At 36.0% G+C, this 26,011-nt stretch overlaps 1 long non-coding RNA gene across 1 annotated transcript in view; it reads right to left on the bottom strand.

The window, feature by feature from the left end:
* Nucleotides 1-26,011, bottom strand: part of LOC128594232 (uncharacterized) — an 86,572-nt gene that overhangs the window by 34,615 nt on the left and 25,946 nt on the right. The window contains exon 2 of the long non-coding RNA XR_008382517.1: nt 19,774-19,950. This is a non-coding gene — a long non-coding RNA (uncharacterized LOC128594232). The remainder of the gene's footprint in view (nt 1-19,773; nt 19,951-26,011) is intronic.

The raw sequence follows: 26,011 nt of genomic DNA, 5'->3' as shown, positions 1-26,011 counted from the left end.
TTATTCACTCCAGGATCTGTGGTTGAGAATAAAAGCATCCCTATAACATTTTTTTTTTTCACTGTGTTATGCAAAAGCCTGGTCCACATCCTTGGAGACTTACATTTTTTTTTTTTTTTTTTTTTTTTGTTGGCATTTGGGTCCTAAGGGAAGAAACACCGAAGGAAGCAGATCATTATCACGGGGATCTCCACCAACCACAAAGCCTTAAAAGGCTATCAGGTCATTTTTTTATCCTAGCCTTTTCTCTTCCACTCTTTCCTCCTTGAATATTTGCCAATTACTTCCACCAATTGCTTCCTGTCCCAAAACTTAGCATTTGATCTGTGATGGGCCTTGACTTACTACGTGGTTAATACATTTTCAAATTAGTCTTCTGTGAATATGTTAATAGCATTGAGCACTGCTAAGACTTGTGCTCTTCCTCATTTCTTTCATTTAGGTCAGACTAGAGTCTTCCCAAGACTTTCAGTTCATTGCTTTAGGAGCCCTTGAGATGCATTAAAGAGCTAATGACCCATAAAAAACTCAGGCTTGATATATTTTAACCCTCCTTGGTTTCTTCCTGTGTATGCATAGTCCATCACTACACAGTGTCCATTTGTCCATTTTCAAATTATGTATCTGCAGGTTCCTTGTAAAAATTAATAGTCAACAATATGCAGTTAATTACATTCTTATCCATGGAGGGGTGAATAACATTAATATGCTTAATTAATACCTAAGAAGAATTTTTTTCCCATTTGATCAATTACAAAAATATTGTTAATTTTTTTAGTATACATTGTGTTTTTATAAAAGCTTCATTATAGAGTCATTACTCTAATTTTTACAGGAGGAGATGAGAATATGAAAGAACCATCAGTAGTTCCATTGTCCCTCCAGATATGGGGGAGACCACACTGATTAATTCATACCAATTCTTTTAACACATAAATCAAAAAGGCACTGTAATGTACCACTAATTTCTATCATTTCAACTAGATTGGTACTCATTCTAGTTATTGATAGAAAATAAATATTGTTGGGTAGCGCCTATGGCTCAAAGGAGTAGGATGCCGGCCCCATATGACGGAGGTGGTGGGTTCAAGCCCAGCCCTGGCCAAAAATTGCAAAAAATAAAATAAAATAAAATAAAGAAAATAAATTTTGTTAAAAAAATCAGGATAATAAAAACAATCTATAGGCAAATGGTATTTTTATGATCTGAAAGAAGAATAGGGTACACAGGGCTAAAAGTACTTGGGAAAAACAAACAACAAAGAAGATAATTTTTTGGCATAAAAATAAAATTTCTTTAAAGTCTCTTGTATGTTTCTTTTATTTGCTTTTTTAAAATTAAAAGCTTAGTTAATGTTTGCCAATTATGGATGGGAGAGATGTTGGAACACAGTGCTCTCAAAAGTGGTGATCAAAGTCTTTTCATTTAGCTTTTTGTGACTATTAAGCGCTCATTTGGTGGAGGTGATCATTAGTGTCTTAATGTGAAACAAAAGCTTGGGGACAAGAACTTCTGGTTGAAGATCAATATGATAGATATCGTTTCACTTACAGCCTTCATAATTGTAACGATAGGGAGCCTGGCAGAGCTGGTTTTATGAATTAATATAATATAGAATCCACCAGGTACAAATGGAGAGTACAAAAAAATGAGAATTGGTAGCAGTGACTATACTGGGAATATTTGGGTGAGAGGGAATTGTTTGACAAATGCAGAATTGACACAAAGTGGGCTCTGTACAGTCTCCACAAACATATCTTCCAAAAGAATGCATATCTGAAGAGAATGCATATCCAAATTGGGGAGGAAATTCAAGCAAGGAGAGTAAAACTGAAAAAGACCCCTTGAAAAGCGATTAATTTTACACATTCCATTGTCTTATAATGTTCCTTACGGGATTTTTTTGTGTAAGTGGGTAAACTCAAACATATGGTTGACATTTTTGTGTGATTTACTGCTGAGGTACAATAGTACTCTTAGACAGAAGTTACCAACAAAATGGTCCGGAGACTGTTTTCCATCAACCAAAGAAATAATATGCCATTAACCTTTCTGATTAATAGAACTTATCACTTTATCTCGGGACAAACTGTAAATGAAAAATAAAGTTAAAAAATATCCTCTCAATTTACTCATGATATAATTAGAGTATTTTTTAAGTTTTGTGGATTATCTTTATTATCTCTGCATATCTTATTTTTTTGTCTTTACCTTGATGTTTGCCCTTTGATTCTATCTTTGAACCTTTATTTTGCATGTTGAAGCCAGTTATCATTCTCCAGACATTTTGACTTTTTCCTATTCCTTCTGAAGTAACAGTGAGAGATTGCCTCTCTTGAACCAGAATCAACACCTTTTATGGGCAAATTAAAAGTACAGAATAAATTTTAAGCTTTTTTTCTTAGGAGAAAGAAAAAATAACATTTAAATGTACAACAATCTCTAATATTGTTTAGATTTTTCAAAGCATACATTGAAATGTATAAGATAAATAGTACTTATATATCAAGGTATATTCATATATGACTATTGTATTTAAAATACACACGAAACAAATGTCTCTGTTTTTTCTATTTTTAGGTCATATATACTAATATTTAGATCTATTAGCTTTGTCTCATGTCCAATTCTTTTGAAGTATTTTAGTCTTCAAAGAAATTGGATCTACAGGTACCTAAGTGAAATATATATACATCTGTGTATAATATATATAAATATGTATATACATACTATTATTATTATTCCTGGGCATCTCTTATTTCTTGAAATTCGTGCATATCACCTGACATCTCCTAGTTCATGCCCACATTTTCAAACACTCTTTATAGGCTTCCCCCAAAAGTTTGAGCCCTTCTTTATTTCTACACTTTGCCCCAATGGGATCTTGGCATGCAATTTAAATACTGTTCATTGATTGTTGACATCAAAATTCTATCTCTAAGGGATATTTATTCTCTGAGCTCCAAACTCACTGAAGTGATAATCCCTTTGAACCTCTCACTTTGGTGTGCCACTAAAATCCTAAACTTCTCACACCAGATCTAAGTCACCTGGTATCTCACCTTGCCAAATCCTTACCATCCTTGATTCCTCCAATCTCGGTCACTAGCACTAATATCATTACTCAATCTTGACACCCGGAGCCTTCCCACTTCCTTTCTGCCTACCATCCAACCTTTTCGTAAGCTCTCTGTTTGAAATACCCTTTCATTTATTTTCTTCCATTGATGTCCACTGAACCAATCTAGCACAAGCTACCCAGCGGAAGGACTTAACCTGCTTAAAATCCTTCAGGGGCCTCTTATTGTGCATACAATAATAAAATCTAAACTATTTACAGTAGACTACATAGCCCTGTGATCGAAAGAATCTCCCTACTATTAGCTTACTGTTAATTCACTCTGATTTTGTATTTACCTTCTCTTTATCCAACATTATTTTGTTTGCAGCAGTGAAATGTCCTGATTAAAAATCACTTTCCCCAGTCTTCCTTGAAACCAAATGCAAACATGTGATACAATTTTGAACAATGAGATATGAGTAGAGACCTTGAATGGACTTTCCATGGAAGCTATTTAAAAGTGGGCAGGTTCAGCTTGCTCCCGCCTCTTGCCCTTTGCTTGTCTTCCTTCCTGCCTGGAATGCAGCTGGAATGCTAAAGATAAAGCAGCCATCTGCTGGCCACGGGAGGAGAAGCAATAGGAAATAAACCATATTTTCTAAAGATGGTAAGAGGAAAGAAAGAAGCCTGTGTCTTTGGTAATTTGTTTAGCAAAGCCCAGCAACTGTTCTGGATTACAAAGAAAAAAGGAGAAAAAAGAAAAAAGAAACCCTCTTAGGTTTATTTCCTTAAGCCATTATGTCCACTTTCTTTTAAAGATGGCCAAATGCCATCTTTAATCTTTACCAAAGGTCATGTGACTATTTCTGGACTGAATTCATTATTCAGAGAGATGGCTGAATTCCTTTCTTGGAGTTAGGTCCAGCTGGAGGCAGTTTGATAAGCATCATTATTTATCAGTGGTACAATTTTAGTCAATAAGACTATTAGTATAATTTTGTTACATGGAGGTGGGATCATTTCCAACTTTCCTGCTTGGTTCTTGGATATAATAATTAGTATATATATATATATATATATATATATATATATATATATATATATATAAATTAAATCCTCAGCCTACCTTTCTACTGGTGCTCATTGAAGCTCCAGCTCTATCTTTAATAACATACACACTTGCAGTTACTGTAATTCTTAGGATGTCTCATTCCATTGCCAGTCCCCTACTATACTTGCCATGTTGTTTCCTGGGAGTTCCAGTCTCTGAATGGATATAAAAAGATGAGAGAAGGATGAAGAACAACAAAATTCTGGCTATTTCAGAAAAGAACACCTGTGCAGTAGAGGGATGCTTGCCTAATTTTCTGTTAACATGCTCACTATAATCTCTGAATTTCAAGGCAGGTGGCTCAAGAGATGAACTGCCCATGTTAGCTTCACTAGACACTTTAATGCCTTTATAAGGTCACTTCATGGTCATGGGGTACGGCATAGATGGGTGCAAACTTTATCCCCTTAATTTGACTCCTTTAGCTTTATAATTATGAGACATCCCTGAATTCTGTTTTCTGTTACTTTTGTGAGTATTTTTAACCATGCCACCCCCCTTTGTCTTTGGTGATATTTTCTGTTGAAATTAGAAGAGATATTATTAGAGGCTACACCATGTAGTATTTTTAAAGTTCTTTAAATTAAAAAAAATGGTAAATGCTTATTTTCAGCAAGGTTCTATTAAGGTAGGATTGAGGTTAGATATGGTGTCTGACTTTAAGGATTTTGACTTTAATAGGAGATATATAATATGAAAAAATAGAGAGTTGAATCACCATTATGAGTGTTAATAAGTTTCCAACATAAAAGAGAAAGAAATATACTAAAGCTGTGTATAATGAATAATTATATAATTAATTAAATGAATAAATCAAATGAAAAATTGCTCTAGGAGTTCAGATGAAGGACACTTCAGTTAGAGAAAACTTTCGGCAGGAGGTTGAGTTTTAATTAATTCTTTAAAGTTGAATAGAATTTTAATAGAAGTCTATATATATATATATATATATATACACACATACACACACATGATTTTCTACTCATTCTCTTGGCCAAGTTGAATACAGCAGAATATTCTCACAAGGGTCTGCAACTGGGTAGAGTTCAGGGCATAGAGTCTACAATGCAGAACGCAGCTCAGCATGCTCAAAGCTTGAGTTTTGATATCAGACATCCTAGAGTCACATCTCAGTTGCATCATTTATTTGTTGGTATGTGAGCTTAATCAAATCTATGTTATAGCACTTAGCACAATGCCAAATGCACGGTATATGGCTCCTACAGGTAAACATTTGTGTTATTGGAATGTACAAGCTATGAGTTACAGCTATGGCTGGAAGTCAGCAGGCATTCTTGGAAGAAGAGTAACAGAAAAAGATTGTTTGGAGTATCAGAAGCTATAATCAATCCAGAGCAGGTTGAATAAGAGTTCAGGGTTGTTTGAGTGAGAACAGTGTCAAAATATATGTTGGTGTTTGTAGCCCATTTGCTAAAAAGTAATGGTCAAACAACAGAGAGGCACACAGCTGAAAGGTACAGGGCCAGGGCTGACAAAAGGACTTTCACAAGTTGGTAACGTAAGTATAATAGTAATTTTCTACAATTTTTGTAGAATCTCCACCATGGCAATTTACTTTAGGAGATGATTTATATCTTGTTTTGTTGCCTAAACATAATTTTAATCCAGGCTAGGTGAAATGTTACTGGTCAAAATACTGAATATACACCATACTCATAACTAGTGAACAAGGACATCACTACCTCTCTGTGACACTAGCCAGTGACAGCTCTGATTGAACCTGGAGGGCTCACTTCAGGGACAGATGCTTGCCACATCTCCCCATGGCTGAACCATTGATTTGTCCTTAGCAATTTGTGTGCCACAGGGGCAGTAATTAGTGTCAGTGGGAATCAGCAAAGGATAAAGCTTTCTAAATTTTTATCTATGTAAATAAACACCTAAATACATGGTGGCCATAAAGTTAAATTGCACATGAACTTTATGGCCACCCTGTATATGAAACAACTACTTCTTCCTATTTCAAAAGCATATTCCTACCTAGGGGCCACTTGAAAAGGTTATACTCATAGGAAATACGAGTTTTGCAGTTGTCTGAATGACAACTCAGTTTCTAATGATTCTAAACAGACATGTAAAGGAGGTAACAATACATGCTCCAAAGCCGGCACTGCTGACTCCAATGCCAAATAGGTACCAACATCCAGTGAAGGGAGCCTGGGCTAAGCCTTGAACTAAGGGAGTATTGGTCCATCTAGATAAGTCAAGAAGTACAACTAGTGACACATGCCTGCTGTCCCAGCTACTACAACTTCAGGATGCTGAGATCAGTCTGGGCAGCACAGCCAGATGGTTGGCTCAGAATATAAACAAAAGGCAATGCAATGCAAGAGATACTTAGCTTCAGCTGGGTATCGCCTGTTCCTTTTGGAACCAACACCATAATGCCAGAACTTCTGATTTTTGAGTGGAAGCTTACAATGTCAATATATCAGCTCAATTAAAGAGAAAAGAGGACAAAGGACTATCTAGACCAAAGATAACACATCTTTAGGTTGAATTCAACATGCCAGTTGCAGGTCTAGGTATTCTAAGAAGTCTTTGATCTTTGTTCCTTAGGAGCATTTTCTTCTTTATGTGGACCCATTCTCTCTCCACAAAGTCTTCCATTTGGTAAAGCAGATGCTCCAGAAAAACAAAGTTTGGCCATGAGGAGCTGAGGTGAGACTGTATTTGTGGAGTTCATGCTTTCTTTGTGTGTATGTGTTTCATTGCTTATAAGGTGCTGCATGAGAACATGAAAAAAAAAAATTCTAGCAAGTTTAAAAGTCTTAAAATTAATCAGTATGAATGTAAAGGATAACGAACTGGAGAGTCAAATATAAGTTGACTTAAATTTTATGTAATATTGTGAACTGTTAGCAGCATTTCTCTCATTCAAGGGCCCACTGTGCTTCTTTTTGGTAAGATCTAGACATGTGCTGCTTAAATACAAAGTAGTTTCTCATCAAGTTTTCAGAGCTATTTAACAAAACCCACAAAAGTTAAATCATCAATAACCCCAAATAAACAGAATATTTGTAAATTGGCACCAAGAGAACACCATTTCCATGGACAATTGCATTCTTGTTTCATGTTGTTTAAAGAGCAGCGAGATGTTTGGCAATTTACAATAATGTAAGAGTCTTGAATAAAAATTAAACCTGAATAAGAAAATTCACAGTTACCTACATAACAAAGACTTTGTTTACACTGTCAGTCTGTCAGTAAGATGTGGTAGAGATTCCTTTCTCTGAATTTACGACTAACCATCATCCAAATTTCAAAATTTATGATTCACAATTGTCATTTTCTGACTTGCCACATTATGCCCTCACTTGTGAACAGTAGGCAATGAAATAGCTCTAAGATTATCAATCCAAATGTCTTCAGGGCCCCATAGGTAACATAACCTGTAGGAAGACACCACAACTCGAGTTAAGACCTCACAAATTCCAGACTTTGTAAACAACATTTTAACCAAATAAAAGCTACCTGTGAGCAGTATCAAGTTGGTGGACAAGCCACTTGATTATAATCCTTGCTTTCAACCCATTATCCCCATTGCAGTATGTGAATAGTAAAGAAGCCAACGTTGTCCTTGGTGGGGGAATATCTTAAACAGGTCTTCAAAACATAGTTGAAAGAAAGTTGTCAGTGTTCTAGCTACATGCTGATGATCTTGAAGAGCAGAGATCTACCAAGTCTGGTTTCATCAAAGCAGTCAGGGATGAGATGGGGGAATCAGAGTTAGAAAGGGAAGCAGGAGTGCTGAAAAGCCCAGATTCACAGTCACAAAGTGAAAAACAATTGTCTCTAATACATGCTGAATTTAATACAGTTTTCCTTGTCCATTCTCATAGCAAGATTGTTGTCCAATTATCCATATGTTGAGAGAAATAAGAGACTAGGAACTGAGTTTTGCCTCATGGTTAATGTAATCACTTCAGTATTATGGCCAGCAGTGTATTTTAAAAGCTTAAAATGGAACGCTTTCTAAAAAGACAAGAGAAAAGTGCTTTAGTAGGTTTATAAATTAAAATATGTCCAAACCACAAGCGATCCTACAAAATTCCATAAATCATAAGTACTAGAAAAACAATGTTCAGCCAGATGTCAACAGCAAAGATCAAAGTAAAATATTTAAGTCAAGAACTTGATGAGAGTTTTGAGTGATCTGTAAAAGTCTATTGTTTGGTTTTCATTATTTAAAAGCAAAGGTAGTCAAAGACATCAGGTGAACATATTATTTCTAAATTATTATTTCAACTTCAATTAAAAGTTTATTGTAAATTCAATAAATACTAAGGAAGGAGAATAGGAAGAGATAATAAATAAGACAGTATAATTTAACCAGATAGGAATACTGGCAGCTTGACTTGATAACCAAAAAATGTACTTTGATAACTTGTGTATGACAAAGGAGACAAGACATGAAATAAATCAAACTATGCAAAAAGGAGTTTAAAGGAGGTTAAAATCAGATGGAATTCCCATGATTCCAAATTTAAAATAAATATATAAATAAAAATTTGCTGTTTGAGATATACAACCCACAGAAATGCACTCCTTAAAAACATGAAAAAATGGTAAAGGTCTTTTACTTCACGGCCTTTTTTAAGCATCATGTACAATATTTGAAGTAGAATTTAAGGTTCACCATACTAGTATGAGTTGAGGATGAGGAAGAGGTGGTGATAGTGGCAGTAAGGATGTCCAGGAAGCTAACAACTGAGCCTGGCTAGACCAAGAGAAGGATTCTACTTCAATTGAATTGACCTCCAACAGGACAGAGGTTTTTTTTCTGGTTTTGTATCTCCAGCCTTTAAAACAGTCTCTGATGTAGTAAGTGCCAATAAATGTCTGTTGAGTGAATATGTGAATGGGGTAAATGAATGAACAGGTGAAAACAGTCAACCTGTCCTCCCATTTTGCACTTTGGGGACTCAGAGAGACACACATTCGGGGGCAGGGTTGAGATGGTGACTGCTCAGTGAGCAGGAATTATTACTGCAGGTTCCTAAGGAGAAACCATTATAGTAACATTTCCTGGGATCTATAAACTAATGGAGGACACGAAGGTGCAAATAGCACCAGCAACATTCCCTTAAGCATATGGTATTAGTATCCAGTATATGTTATGGTTCAGAATTATAATGATGTGACATTAATAATCTGTGTAAAAATAAAGCTAAATCATTAGAATTTTCAAGGCAAGAGAAAAGACACTTGCTTTCTCTTCCTCTCTTCCCTTCTCCTCCTTCCCTCCCTTCCCTCCTTCCTTCTCTCCTTCCCATCTCTCTTTCTTTCTGACATTAAAGACATGGAAGTTAAGAATAGCACATCCAGGAATGTAAATTTCTTTCCTGTCTATTTGATCATGTGTTATTGGCATTAACACTGTCAATAATTCATGGTAAAAGAGGAAGTTGCCATGAAAGGTTACCCATTGTCAGGCTATGATCAATAGGTAAGACCGCAGTGTGTGATGTATTATCAAGTATCCGCCAGATTCACTTGCTCATGGATTTAAAAACAGCAGTAGTTACGCTCAGTTTGTCTAACCTGAGCTCAGCTTATTTATGCATTAATCTCTCTCTGCTAATTACAGAATATGCCTCAAATACATTTTATTTAGGTAAAGAGGATCAGCTCTTGCTATTTAATTGGTGTGATCTGGCAGTGGGCCTCTAGTATTTGCCCTATGTTTTGATGCTGAAGTTTATATTGGAGTAAACAAAACTGTCACTTTGTTTTCCTGTCTTCCTATATTGGGTCACTTTGTGCTACATGATATGATCTAAGACAATTCAATGCAAGGAGACACATGTCCCTTCTCATTGGAAATATGAAGACTGCAGCTTTCTTTTACCCTGTGGGAAAGAAAGCAGGTCTGGTGTCCAAAAGTAGTGGAGGAAAGTTTGGTGTCATCACTATTCCTCTTCTTTCACAGAGATAATGTGAGAGCATAAGGCAAGAACAGCCCTGGTTTCTTCTTAAAGGAATAAAAAGGGAATAGTACTTTGGACATTTATATTTATGGTACTGTGTTAGGGCACTTACATAAAACAAAACTACATTTCTAAATACTTTCAAACACATTTTTAATTTAATAACAGCTTGGAAGCTCAGGAAAAAAAGTTCACTTATTGGAATCACCTCCTAAGGGATAAATGAGCAGGAAGCATCAGTAGTCATCTGGCTTATTTGTTTGATTTAGGAAAGAAAAACACTGGATTTATTTTCTTTTATTTATTTTAGACTTCCTGTCTGACTCTAAAACATTTGATACATGCATATTCAAATTTGATTTTGTTTCATCTGATATTATTTTTTATTTCACCCCAATTTTTTTTATTTCACCCAGATATATAAAATAACTTGGACGTAAACTGATGAGATGTCTGTGTCAGCCCGAGCAATTTTTCAATCATTGGTTTTTGTCAATGTAGAAATGAACCTAATACATTAGTGACAACAGTGCTCACCAGAAACAACATATTGGTGTTTCTCCAGAAATAAAAAAAAAAAAAAAAGGATGCAATGTAATCATAGTAATAATGAAGATAAATAAGAGGAATAGGAGAGAAACTAAAGCCTCTGGGCTTTTTCATGTTTCCCGGAAGATTCTGTCCTTGTTTTTTGAGTATATGAGTTCTCTTTAACTTTAGCACATCCATAAACATGCTTGACATATGACAAATATATACCCTATTACAACTCAAATCCCTTATCTCTTCCCCCAATAAACTTATTGTCAGAGCATTGGAAGTGAATAGGAATCATAAAAATCTACCACCTTAAAGGAGGGGGGTATAAGATGGCATCATTTCTGTGAAAGTGCCACATTGCTGTACATTTGCTAATTAGTTGCAAAATGCTTTAATTTAAAAAAAAAGAAAGTCTTGCTTTACATGTTATTGTTTGGAGAGGGTTCTACTTATTAGTTTTTAATATGCTCTTTGAAAACTGACATGTACTTTACCCACATCTCTTCAGGAACACAGAGATACAAAGGCTGGATAAAATACTTTCATGCTTTTCCCAACACAAACCTGAGAGGATAATTAAACAGATGGTAACAATAAACTGAATACGAACACATCGGGGACTTAAGTCCCTTACTAAAAGCCTTACACACTGATGGCAAGGGAAAGAAAAAAAAATACAACAAAAAATAAAACTCTGGGGAAGTGTGTTAGTAACCAACACCTTTGTGTCTGCATTGACCTCAGAAGCAGAAGCTAATCCACCATTTAAGGATGGGCTTCCTGGTACCTAGGAGAGGGCGTGCCTGAGATCTGCACACTCTGAGGAGCAGAAAGGCAAACTATAATTGTATAACTCTGAAAGAATGCAACTGTTCCTCAGGATTGCCTTTGAAGTTGTCATTTTTAGACCCACAAATTGTATAGGTATAAAGACATCCCCTTCTACCATGTACCTCCTCCCCAAATATCAAATCCTTCTCTATCAGATGACTTAGGTTTTTCTTCTACTAGTGGCCACAACCCACAAGTTATAGATTTCACTGATGATACAGGTATTCTGAATATTTTCTGCCACTTTCTTGGCAAGAGAATGATATCCTATTCATTCTATCCTTGAAGCATATTCAAATTCTACTTATGTATCTGATCTTATTGCTGTCAGTTTGTTCTGAAATCTACAGAAGAGGAATATTGAAGCAATCTTGATATTTTAGCTTATAAATATATGTATATGATTATTTTTCCTGGAATATAAAAAAGTCCAAATACAGGGTAGACATAAAGTTCGTGTGCAATGTAAATAGAAACTAATTTAAATTGCACACAAATTTTATGTCCTCCGTGTATATTATATACATACACAATGTCCCTCTCTATACATGTAGATAGGTATAGTTATCTGTATAGAAACAGAAATATGCCTAAATACACTATTTGTACGCTTATATAGAATCTACTATATGCAAGAAAGGATCTAGTTACTGTGGAGGTTTGCAAAAATATTATTGTGTCATCACACATGCAAAGATGCTATTGCACCATTACATAAGGCAGTTACAACCTGAGCATAATTGAGTCAATATTTGTTCTTCTGTTTCTCAACCTGCTTCAGATCTCTGCTTCACTTGGCAAGTTTTTTGAGTGCCATTTATCAGAAACCTTCGGCACCAGTACAACAATAATTTAGTTTAAGCGCTAGCAAGCAAGGTCCATGTCTGACATGCTGTGTTTTAGACTAGTCAAGTTTATAACAACGATCTCCTAAAAGACATTTTTGAAACTGCTAAAATTTCAAAATGCTAAAATGTGCTAGGTATAAACAAACATAATTCCAATAGCAAATACTACTTTCCAGCTTGCATCCTACCTGTTTGTGAGTGCACATTGCCATATAACACACTCTAATTTTAATTTCTGGATGTTAATACTTGATAAGTATGAAAAGAATGTTCCCATCTTTTGATACAATTGTACCTAAAATAACACATATCAGCTTGGGAGTTTGCCATAAATTAAAACTCTGTTAATAATATTGACTATGCTTCCAAAGTTATTTTAAGGGTGAAGAACATGAATTAAATAAGAGACACTGCAAATAATTTAGTGGAAAAGCATAGTTGCTGGCACATAGAGTATTAGGTAACCTTTTTTAATTAGAATGTACACTTTTAAATTACTGATTATGAACATCAGGGGACCTGAGATTTTGATTCATCAGTAATTCTCCTTTATGTCTACACTAGGATGTAAAAATGAGACCTCTGGCTCTCACCGTATCTCAGAGCCCTTACATGCTGATGTGGAGCTATTTCACCTGTAATCTCTAGTACTGCTCTGCCCCCTTGTGCTGCTGTAGTGAACTCATCAGAGGAACAGTGTCTTCATCTTTGTACATGAACTATAGAAAAACCCCACTGTCACTTCTCACTTTTCTGGCAAGTTCAAGGTCAGTGTCTAGCTATTTTCAGCTCATCTCTTTTTGATCCATGCAGAGAAATGACAAGGTAACATGATTCGGAGTCAGCTGTATTACAGGAACCGTTACATAAACGAGGAAAGTGAAAATCAATCCTAGCTGACAGTGACTTCGGGATAATCAGCGCTAGCTGGATGCCTCTGTCAGCTCTCCTGCATCAAACACCGTGTGACTTCTGTCAGGTCTGTTTAATAAAACTATAGTCTCACTTTCAGCAACCTAAATAAATGTTCCACTGGAGCTGAGATTTTTTTCAACTTTTTTTTTTCAACTATCTAGATTTGTAAACTATCCTAATATTTTCCTTGAAAAAATCTCCTGGGTAATACATATTATCCCATGGTTTGTTGGGACACTGACCCGAGGTGGAAGGTAGCATTGTAAAACAGACTGCGAGCTTTTCCTACAGACTTGAGTCTTCTGCACTGAACTCAGCACGGCAACAGCCTCCTCAACAGCCTCCCTCAAATCAGCCTCAATTCTAACTCTTCTCTCTGGTCCTTCCCTCCTGTCACTTTATCATTTCTCATTGGGAGATTAGGTTTTGTCCTCCTTTCTAGCTGTTCATCTTTGCTTTCCTTTTTATCTTTGTGTTTTCCCTCAGGACATTTCCTCCTAATACAGAATTAGAAACAGAGTATTTAACAAGATGTTCGTTAGTGACATTCCCACTGACAGTACCTGATATGTCAGTTTTGTGAAGGAGTTGTTTTATCCCACCCACCTTGTGGTCCCTGGAAATCGTGAGGCAGGCAGTACTTCATTGAAGTACAATTTACCATAATATTAGTTGTCAGTAAATTCAAAGACGGGACTCCTAAAGCTATAAAATGGATTAGAAGCAATTTAAAAAAAAAATTAACAAACTAGAGTAAGAGTATACTGTCAACAAACAAATGCTCCATCATAGGACTGTAATTTGGAATTTTAATTACCCCTCTGCTCTGTAACAAAACAATGTCTGAACTGGCAGCGATTTGAATCTCTCACAGGTCATTGAGCATTCTAGTTAATTACTCTATGAATAGCCTGTTTTTCTCCCCTCTGGAAACACGTTTCTAATGGCAGTCAAGGTCTGACAAATGTGTCATCTACATAATTAGCTAGGAAGCAACACAAAACATTAAACATGCTTTGTGCCGACAACTATCAAAACATTTCATTTGTTGTCAATTATTCATTACTTTGTAGGTTCTGAAGGGGTTGTTATTATGGAAATAAGTCCAGATGCTAACAAGGTTAGAGTTTTGGATTCAAATTCGTAATCAGAGGAGTAACTTTTAAAAAAATGTATCTCATGTAATTCAGCGCCATGTTCAATCAGTAAGAGATTATAAACAAATTTGGCAATGCTCAAGTTAAAATGGAAATGACACAGCCACCAACATGAATGCAAGAACCCTGGCTCTTTCTTTGAAGTACGGACTCTTCCCTGGCATCCTAAACTTTTTGAACCTTTTGGCAAGTCCAATTTGTGCTCGGTAAATAGAGTTAAAGATTTTCTCAGCATGACATGGCATGGGGTAAAAAGGACAGGGAAAACAAGGAAAGAAATCTCCAGTGGTTTTTAAATTTTTCACCCTGAGGCATATTGTGTAAAAGTCAAAATTCTAGCTAAAAAAAAAACATTTTCATCTTTTCTACCGCATGACTGCAAACTGCATCAGGCTAATTACCTTAGGTAACCTTTGAATTTCAGGTCTGTTTGTTTGTTGCTGTTTCTGAAATCTTGCCTCTTTTATTAGTTTAGTATTGTATATAAAGTTAAGTATTGTCTGGAAAGCAGCACTCCTAATGTATATAGACCATATAAAAAGCTTTCTCAACAAAATTGCCCTCTCGGTGGCAAAGAAAATTGCAGTGGAAGACACATTATTGTGTAGTCATATCAGAGGCTTGGATCTATGGTGAGTCTCATTCCACTGTCCTCCAGCTTTTCCTTATAAACCAAAATGGCTTACAAATGTCATCCACAATAGTCCAATAAAGATTAGGAACAGAACACTGTCCTTACATTGATGAGATAAGGAAGATTTAACTGCAGAATGCAGTGTGTAAGAACAGTTCATAAAGCTGGTTCTCAAGTCAGAAAAATAGAATTCAAATTATATCTGTGTGTGTCTAGAATTTAATTGAGATGATCAGTTTATTTTCTACATAATGTTTGATCAGATTCCTGTACTGTAGAGCTGGATAAAAAGAAAAGAAAGAAAACAAATTCTATCAGGGAAATCAAGGAGACACGTTATCTACGGGGTGTGCAAAATACGTCAGGAAATAATTCTACTCTGAGCACTGAGAATGCCCAGTTAATAAAAAAAGATCAGCCGCTTGCTAAGAGAAAATAACTGTCTGTATCTATATTTTTCAAAGCAAAAAGGCAGTCACATTTTACACTAAATAGGACACATTAAAATAAGCTTTAATAATCTTTATGCAGAAGGAAACTAATCCGTTTTCAGATCATACGATCCACAGCAATAAAAGGAAATCATCAAACTAAAAACAATTTTAGAAATGGCTGCAGACTCTCATTTAATTAACATGCAACAGATCATATATTTATGAGGAAGTCAAAATATTTAGGAATCCTATAATCCTGTAAGCCTTAATGTGGTATAAAAACAACAAATAAATGCAAAGTGTTACTGTTACACATGCCTGCCTGATCAATGGTTTTCACATATTGATCTATAAATGGAGTTGACAGTCTGTGTTGGCTGCACATTTTCCAAGCAGCGCTATTTTTGCACAAAACCAATACGGGCAATTACCTTTGTTTGAGATGCCAAGTCTTATCAATTCAATGTGATTTAGTGTCGTTTTAATTAAATATCAGGATCCACTTCAGGACAATTTATACAAACAAAGCCTCAAACCTAACTATAAGCCTGATTTGAAGTAAACATGGACAAGCCCTACAATCTCATAATATTTCTCAAAAACTCTGCTAAACAGAAGGCTTATATTTTTAGTAGCAATTTTTATGTCTGCCTTTTTGGCTAGCCACAACTTTGGCAAGTATCCTATAATCACAGAAGTCAGAAACAAAAGAAAATTGTTTCCTCTTTTTCCTGATAATATATTAGAAAGAAAAATGAACAAACACAGTCTGCTATAGGAAGTAAAAGGAGTCTTGCACGTCAAATGTTTAGGAAACGCTAGACTTAAGTCTTTATCTGAACTCTAGTAAAAAGCAACCCGCCTGTTCATGATGGCCGTGGATGAAGTGATGCCCTTCTGTGTTTTTTTCAGGATGGAAATGGTGAATATTCATACATATTGCTGCTTAAGACACCAGCATAAAATGCCAAAACCATTCTTGTCTATAAATTCTGCAGTTTCCTGATTTGGGCTATTTAGACTCTTCATTAATACCTATTCTGAACTGTGTAGTAGGAGAGAGTGAGTCTCACGTAGGTAATATCAAAAGCACATTAAACCTTTCGCATTAGCTCTTGGCTGGATTGCATTGTCTCCTTTTTATTCCTGAAACAGGCGCAGTTTACTTGCCCCCCTAGACTCACACTCAGCCTTCTGCCTTTTTCTGTTTAGCACATCCTGGTAAATAAGCTGTCCACTGTTAAGCGGTCTCACTCTGGTGCTCAGACTGGGATTACAAATCACTGGAGCTCTCCAGGTCTCTCTTATAGATGGACAATATTTTGTAAGCCACATCCCCCTTTCTGAATTTACTATCCCTCTAATATTTCCCAGGTATCAAAAAAAATCTCTGAATTTTATAAAGCTACTGCTTTTATTAAATCAAATAAAAACAATTAAAGAAATTTTAAAGAAAATGATGTCCATCACCAGTCAAATACTAATGGAGTATTGATAACCTGTTTTATGTAAATGCTTCCCTGCAACATTTGGGTTATCAACATTTCTGATTTAACAAGTAAATTCGCCTGTGTTTACATAGGTTTGGATTGGACAAATGTTTATATTGGCATTTCAAAGTACTCTCTGAATTAAGATACTAAGAATAGATGCTTAGAACATGCATAGTAGAATTTTACACTGTGTTCTAAGTTCACAGTCATATCAACACTATTTTAATTGAACAAAATAAAAAAGAGGATTTTATGAATTAGTGACAAAATAATATAAGTGACTTGACCATAGGACATTTTATCATTTTTGTAATAAATTAAATCATGATGAATGTAATATTGGATTCCTGTGCCATTCCATAGTCCAGTGAGTCCACATTAGATATGCCTAATTGTTATACTAGTGAATGAGTAGCATTTATGTGCCATATTTATAATATTAAGTAGGATGCATAACACCATCTCTTAAATTCTCTTAGATTTTTCTGCATAGATATCATGCACGTCTCTCCTACAGCAAACCATTCTGCCTTCCTGTGTACTCAGGTGTACATTGTTGGTCTACATGTCTTCCCAGTTCTCCTAAATTCAAAATCTCCCCCTTGACCTCACCCCACCATCCAACTTCTGAAAAATCAAGTTCTTAGTTTAGCTTGAGCAGATAACTTTAACAGGCTTGTTTGAATAAATATGCCAAAATACTTTACATTCTGTCAGTATCTAGTCAGAAAATTGTGCATGGAAAAAAGAGATGAAAAGAACTGAGACAGAAAGAAAATTAGTGTCATGGCAAGCTTTCAATACAGTGTCTCTGAGCCAAGTTTTTTTGGTGAAATGACACATCCTCACTAAAATACCCTTTTTATATAATTATGCACTGAGCACACATAACCAAAAGTAACTTGTATTTTTGTTCCTTATCGAGGAATACATATTGCCCAGGCTAAGAATGCGGAAACAAAAGCTGGGATAATTATAGCTAATTTAACTTTGGAATACTCTTATTCTGTAGCAGTCCAGCATACAACCCCCCAAACTAAAGTTATGTAACAAGGTAATATGAACAATGAGAAACTGCATGATAAAATCCTGCCCAAAAGTGAAAAATGCTAATTTTGTCTCATTTAGCAGCTGGATACAGAAATGCTCATTAGTTTTAAGAGGGTTAATCCTTTTAACTTTTGCATATTGATATGCCAATTATGCCTAATTGTACAAGAGGCATCAGTCAAGGTAATAGTGCATAAACACATGAAAGTTATTAAGTACATCCCAACATGTAATAAAGTAGGTGTTAATTGGTAGCTGAGTTCTGCGGGCTATTGAGGTGGATAATTCATTGAGAGATGGATCACTTGTAATTTCTCTCCATAATTCCTTTTGCAGTCTCATGCTGTGATGTTTTCATGCTTGTCAAAAACAACTGCGGCATAGTGCCTTTTGTTAAACACAGCCAATAAAATATGTTAGGCATCATTAAATATACTTAACTTTTAAACTTTTTCAAAGGTACAGTTCTTACTGATAATACATTATAGACATTCCAATAATTGACTCTAACCACTGTCTTAAGTTCAGAGTAGAGAAACATTTCAGCTGATTGAAAAGCAAAGTCAGGGTAGCAGGGTTGTACCTTCCAGCGGACAATACTTTTCAAATGAGAAAGTAAATAAGGAAAATGCATACCTCGTTAGTTACCTTATCTAAGAAGGCATTTCTCACTCCTCAAATACAACCACTGGTTTCCTCATGCTAAATTTGTCTACAACACGTGAAGAAAAGAATGATTAAAATCACCTATTTTACAAGCTCCTGAAATTGCTGTGGGTTCATTTTTTTGAGTGAAAAATGAGGAGTAAACATAATGGGTAACATGCTACTCAGCAAGTTTATCTCACTTAATAACTCGGTTAGGAAGCTGAATATTTCATAGACCCCCCGATATTAACAGAACACTCAATTAATAGCTCACATGTTTCTGCAGGGTGACTGGGACTCAGCCTGTCCCCAGCTAACCTATTTCTCGCTCTTGCTCTCACTGTGAGAAACAAAATAGATCTGGGGTCCAAAAGAGTGGCTAACATTGCATAAATAATTTTGTAACATCCTATGGCCTCAGCTGCAAGTTACCACCATTATGGAAGAAAATTAACCAGAGGAGACTCATCGCAATCAGTGGATTTAGTGGCTCAGGATGCGTGCAGGGCCAGCGACACAATTGGCAGTAGAGTTCATCTCTATTTTATTTCAAATCTTCCTAATGACATATTATAGAGACAAAATGGCTTCCTCTCCAAACCTTAAACAGCCGTACCATTTCAATCATTTCAGCCTCTTCCTAATCAAATCGTAATTATCCTATCTTATATTATTGAAAGATTTTAAGGAAGACATTTTCACATTTTTTAACATTTTTTTCCCCCCTCTAATTCGTTCTTAGCTAATTTTAGCCTCTGGCTTTTCAAAGTGATGTACTGTATTTGGAAGTACAAACACCACATGCTAGCATAACCTCATTATTTTTATGACACTGAAGCATGATAGTAGAGGCCCTTAAAATGAGTCAAAGGTGCTCTTCAGTCTAGCTCCAAATCCACTTTATCACTCTGGATTAAGCCCAGCTCTTCTCTTGCAACTGGGGATATTATTATGACTGTGAGTAGGCATGCTAAAAATGCACTACAACAACAGTTTTCTCGTGCACATTAGGAAAACAAATAAAACAGGCCTAATTAGTTTTTTTAAGACAAAATTCTGTATGATAGGGAACTTGGTGTGTTTGCAGTTTTTGACTTACAGGTTCAGTGACCTTCCCAACGTCAGTGAGGATCATGGATTTACTCTGGCTGAGCCTGTCGTGGTTGCTGTTGGCATTTTTGATTCTCATTTGCACACTCCTGTACCTTGGCTGGTGGAATTCACTGTTTCTACAGAGGTATCAGAATTTGTAGATTTCTGCATATTACAGTGTTACCTGACAAAATAAAATAAAAAATGTTATGTTATTCTAAATACATGCTGTTCCAGGAAAAACTCTTGGTGGAATGGATATCCCTATTAATTCTTAGGATATTAAAATTAAATCAAGAAAAGAGTCTTCAGCTATTTGAGCAGTGAAGGGAAAAGTAATTACTTGGTAAGTATTTTGTCAGTTGGGACCTCTGTATCTGGACGGTACTATGCATGACCGAGCACTTCAGAAGTTTATAGGGAGCACATCCATAATGTGTGTATTTCCTAATTCCATTAAGAAACTCCTAACAGCAATGAAAGAAAGTCATCTTTATAAAGAAATGATGCAGCTAACTAGTTGTCTTTAGAATATATCCTTTTCTCATTCACAACTTCACTGACGTATTTCTCTAAACCTACCTGCCACCACTAGCATCCTTTCTTGGTAAACAAAAACCTATATGAGTAAGGTCAAATTTAAGTGAGTAGAATTAGTGGCAGAGCAAAATGAATAGATCCATAGCTCCCACCTTCACTCACAATATCCACAAGGGAAAATTGCAATTCCTTCGTCCACTGCCATCTGCCAGTTGAACTAGATTTGTTAGTATAGTTGGACATAACATGTATAAAAAAATAGGAAGAAAGAGAACATCAGCACCATTTACTTATTTTAATAGAAGGGGTCTGGTGTAGGTAAGAAAATTCAGTGTGGACACTTTAAAGAAACAAAAGTAAGGAAAAAGTAATTTTGAAAAAAGAGAACTAAACTGTGGCAGCATCTGAAGGAGTGCTCAGAAAGCTTTAGTTGGCCTCCCAAATCCATAATCATCTTCAACTGCCTATCCCCCAAGTCCTTCAAGTGAACTCATTACAAAAAGAATGGTTGTGATGCAAACACAGCCTCTAAACTTCTGGAAGCAGAACCGCTTCTAGTCTGATTGCTGTCTCTGAGCCTTAGCTATACAGACATCCCATAGTGGGTGCTAAACATGTACATTCAACAAAATTGTGACTGGTCAGCTATGGAAGCCAATAATCCAAAAGAAGAATCATATTGAAGGAGCCAACTCTATAGTTTCCCTTATATTTGCTGGACAGATAATGGTCCTAGAATCATTGTAATGGTCAAGCCAGGTGGACAGTAAAATGGATAGAGAAGAAATAGAAGGAAAATTGTTCATAATTAATACCAGCAAAGCATTTGAATGACAACTGAAAAAAGAAGTTAATACTATTTATTATGTTCTAAGCTATGTACTCATTGGTTGGTCCTTACAAAAATTCCATGAAATAGACATTTAAACTCATAATTTTATAGAGGGGGAAACATGAGTACCCAAGAGATGAATATTTTTTTCCAAAAATATTGGCAGAATAAGGTAGAGAAGTATGTACTTGATTTCAAAAAGAAGACCCTTATGTCCATTAACAGGTGAACAAATTTTAGTTTATCTACACAATGAAAACAAGATTCAATAAAAAGGAATAGAACTATTGATGCATATAACCATGTAGATAAATTGAAAATTCATTCTGCTGAGTGAAAGAAGCTAGTCAAAAGAAAGAAGACTTATTATATAATTCCACTAATACAACATTTGTAAAAATGCACCTAACTTATAGTGACAGAAAGCTGACTAGGTTGGAGGCAAAGATGGATTACACCTAATACGAAGAAACATTTGAGGGTGATGGATATGTTTGTTATCTTGATTGTGGTGATAGTTTCACAGGCACATGCATATATTCAAAATAATCAAATTTTACACTTTTTTATGCTTTAAGATACTTTGGTTATAACTCACAAAGTTGTTTACAGTAATTTCTTAACCAATGTGTTTTGCTCTTATTTTCATTTTTAATGTGCCTACATAAATAATGTATTATACAAATTATCTAATTGAGAATAAAAGAGTTACTTTAATAAATATGAAGTAAAAAATTGAGATATATAAAAAAAAGAAATATGTCTTTTTCTAGAAACATCTTTTCTTCTCTGAGTTCTCCCCTAAGTGCTTTCAAGGCTTTATCATCCTTATTACTGAGTAGATTCAAACTCTAAGGATGGTGTGTTTGTAATATTGGTGGGAGAAATCACTCAGGCTAAAGTTCCACGTATCATCTTCTGGTCAGGAATGTCACATCACTGTATTGACACAGCCCAGCCCTATGGCATTTATAGGACATGTTGCTTCCTCCGAAGCTGCACAAATTTTAGTGTCAAATCAAAATTTGCATTCTTGTATTGATCTCACAATCAACCCATAATTTGCCCAGTGATGTGTTACTGTCAAGAGGCTAGATTACATTAAAAGCCTCTTCACTGGCTTCCCCGCCTCAGGGACAGCCTGCAGAAAACATTTTCAGCATCTTCCCTCTTCAGATTTTTCCGTCAGCCTGATCTCTCCCCCTTCCACAGTGTTAATATTATTTAATTTCCTCACTCTTTCTCTCTTCCAGCCATCGCTTTCTTTCCTCTGACCCCATTCTTATGTTTTGCTGTTGTCCCACAGCATTCAGATCCTTCCCTTCACTCAGCCTCTCATGTACTTTGTTAAACAATGAGATTGACTTGATATGATTTCATAAAGGTTCTCATATTTTGACATTTAAATTAGGGGTTTCTGATTTTGCAGAGCACTATATTGCTCTGCAAAGAATATTAAAGAACAACTCAAAACTTTGTCTTAAAGATGCATATCAACAGGAAAAAAATATTTTGACATTTGTTGAGCTTCTTCTAAGCAGCAGTCACCTTCTTAGAGATTGGAGATAATCTTTATTTACCAAGTGCCCAAGGGCAACAGAGAAACAAGCAGTAGTTTAGTGAAAAGGGTGTACTCAGGTGGGAAGTGGGGGAGCAATGACACCAACTCAGGTGTGATTAGGAGAAGGAGAAAGAGAAAGTCTGAAAGAGAAGAGCCAATAATTCTGGAACTGTCAGGGCAGGATGGGCATTTCTGGCCAAAGGCTTAGCAGTGCACAGGTGTGCAGCACACTGTGATATTATGAAACAGGTATCGAGATGCATCATGAAGGAAATACAAATTACCAGGGAAGGTCAAGGGAAAAAGAAATGATGGATTTCAGGGAGAGGTGGTATTTCACCTCTCTGGGGGTGAGCCTGAGCACCTCGCTCACCGTTTTTCTGGCTGAATTACTGGCCCAGAGCGTCCTCCCTTCTGACCCAGCCAGTGCTGGGAGGAGTTGGCATTCCAGACACTCTGAGGGGGAGAATGTGGTCTTGCCTTGATGTATGTAACACAAAAATGTCTTCTACGGATAAAGTGCGTATCGGGGTGGTTGAGAAGGAAGCAGGATCCACTGCAGGACAGAGGGAGGTGCAGGTGGGCAGAGGGAGGATGGAGAAGAATGGAAATCTGACAAGACTGGAATGACAGCTGTATCAGCGGCTGTGGTACTTGCGACGGCTGTACTTGTGAGTTCAGCGATGATATGTTCTCATTTATCCTGCTAGGATCCTCTTATTCCAATAGATAGAGGCGTTTATAGGCTGTATTTTACAGGGTTTATAGTTTATAGGGTCCCACTTTATTCTCTTTCAGTTTTCTTCAGTTCTCTTTGCCTAATCCTAACATTCCCTGTAATCCTCATCATATTTTGACTGCAAAAGCCCCCACCGCAGCATCCACTCAGCCCTTATCTCATCCACAGTCCACATTTCCGAAACTTCCATCATCTATTCTTCCTTAACTACATCCTTTAAAAACAGACCTTGTCTCAGTGAATCATTTGGATGTATATAGAAGGGGGATGATTAGACCACTTAACACAGTGTTAGAAATGATTAGTCAGACTTCCCCTTAACTCCCACAGAAGCACTTGAATCTCAAAATTTGAAACTCTTCTGTGCCCATGAGAGCAATATCTTAGAATAGAAGTGTGTGGATCAGTACACTATTATGCCCTAAAGTAAATTCAGAGGAGGTAGCATTTGTGACTGCCTTTGCTGGGGTTATAACACTGAATTCTAGCAAATGGAACCTCCTGACAGTGTGAGAGGTCATGACCTTGCCATGGTGGTCTTATTAATTTTTGACCTATCTTGAGTCTTTGTGAAATAAGTTTCTATGGGAACAAACCATATCACAAAAGCTGCTTAATCTCAACTCTAAAGAAACCCTCATACTTCAGGGTCCAACATGACTTGACGCTCAGCACCTAGAAGTGATTGCCTTTCCAGGATCATCTGTATTAATTCCAGGGTATACTCTGAAAGGAAATGAAGAGCTCTAATTTTGTGAGTCTTTTGGCATTCCAACAATATTTTAAGTCACATCCTATTTTTCCACCCATGTTTTCATTCCTCACTGACCCTCAATTTTCTAGATTTAGTAGATTGTAAACTCAATAATATTTGTTTATACTTATTCTTATGCAACTTGTTAATGTTGGCATTTTTTTACTACATGTTATATTAATTTTAGGTTTTATTTTATCTACATGCCTGCTCAATATTCCCCTTGTTCTTCCTAGAACATATTGTACACTCATGTCACCCTCATTATTGTTATTGTTAATTTTGTTGGAGAAAACACCTATCCTTGTGCATTTATATTCTTACGGAAGGCACACGGAGCATTGGTGAATGACTAATGAAAATATCGAACAACTGGTTCATTTTGCATATGTCTAAGATATCCATTGATTTTACAAAACTCCCCAACTAAATATTTCTCAGTTATAAACTGAAATGTAAATCACTTAAGACTGGCTTCAGTATTTCTCTAGACTTCCTGATTTTATGTGTTCTAAGAGAAGAGCAAAAATACATCGTGATATTGCACTAGTCCCACTTTCAATCCTTCTGAAAAACAGGAAGCAGTAATGAGAATGCACTTTTTAAGAGCCACACAAACATGGGCTCTGCTGGAGTCAGTGGTATTCTTGGGCTCAATTTCCCCACTCATGCTGCAAATCCACAAGTAGGAATGAGCACGATATTTCATCTAATTGTAAATTTTATAGCTGCTCTGCCAATTATTTGTTGCACTCTGTTAATTACATGAAGGCTCAGCAGCCTGCCCTTTTGAGTTAGAAAGTATATTTTTGACATCTCTCTCACATCAGCAGCATTAAGAGTAAAAGCATTAAGAGTAAAAATTTTTTGAGCTAGAAACTGAATAGGCACCATGATATAGTTCCTACAGTACAGAACAGAGGTAATTGAGGCTCAGGATTCTGAATATCTTCCCCAAGGTCCCACAGCTTGTTCAAAATAATTATAAGACAGTACTCAGGGCTTGCACCCCCAAACACCCTTGGTTCATAGACCCCTAAATCAAGTGGAAAATAAGGAAAAAGTAAGGTGACAAGAATTTTAAAGAAAATAAGACAGATATAATGATGACAGTGCAGCCCTATTAGATATATATCATGTAATTCTTTCTACTTAAAGATTTTTTAATGTTCCTGTATTTCCTGACATGATAATGAGGACTTAATAAATGCTTTTTGAATATATAAATGGAAAACAAATATGGAAACTAGTTAATGCTAGTGGATTTAGCCTAGCAAAGCAAACAAATGGGAAAATGTCCTTGATCAAATTCTTATTTTTAAAAAATAGGCATAACTCATGTTTGCTAATATTTCTAAGACACAGTGAACTATGCACATTTTATTATTGTAAGTTATAGGCAGAAAGAAACAACGTTTTTCATGCTTCCTGAAGCCAATATTAATGTATGCTTAGAGATTCATATACACTTCCCAAAACGTGAAGAACACCATATTTTCATTTCATACTAACCCTTATGTTTCCTTTACTTTAGGAAAAAACTGACCACATTTATCATGGTCTTGGTGTTTAACAGGGTCATTTGTTTTGAGAACCGACTTCTCTTAGTTTCAGATTTTGTTAGGTGCTTGACATTCTTTCTCAAAGGACTTTCTTGCAAAATGTGGATTACCACCTGGTGTTTGGGAAGGAAAATTGTCTCAAAGACAAGCACAGAACAGGGGATCCCCATTTCACGGATGTCAGCCCGGGCACACACTATGTGACAAGGTTGTTTTCTGGTTGCCACAACCACCAAGAAAAGCCAAGGTCCTCTCAG

This window comes from Nycticebus coucang, chromosome 9 (assembly GCF_027406575.1).
Source record: "Nycticebus coucang isolate mNycCou1 chromosome 9, mNycCou1.pri, whole genome shotgun sequence".
Lineage (NCBI taxonomy): Eukaryota > Metazoa > Chordata > Mammalia > Primates > Lorisidae > Nycticebus > Nycticebus coucang.
Note: the sequence above shows the minus strand (reverse complement) of the source record. Positions and strands in the feature narration are given on the sequence as shown.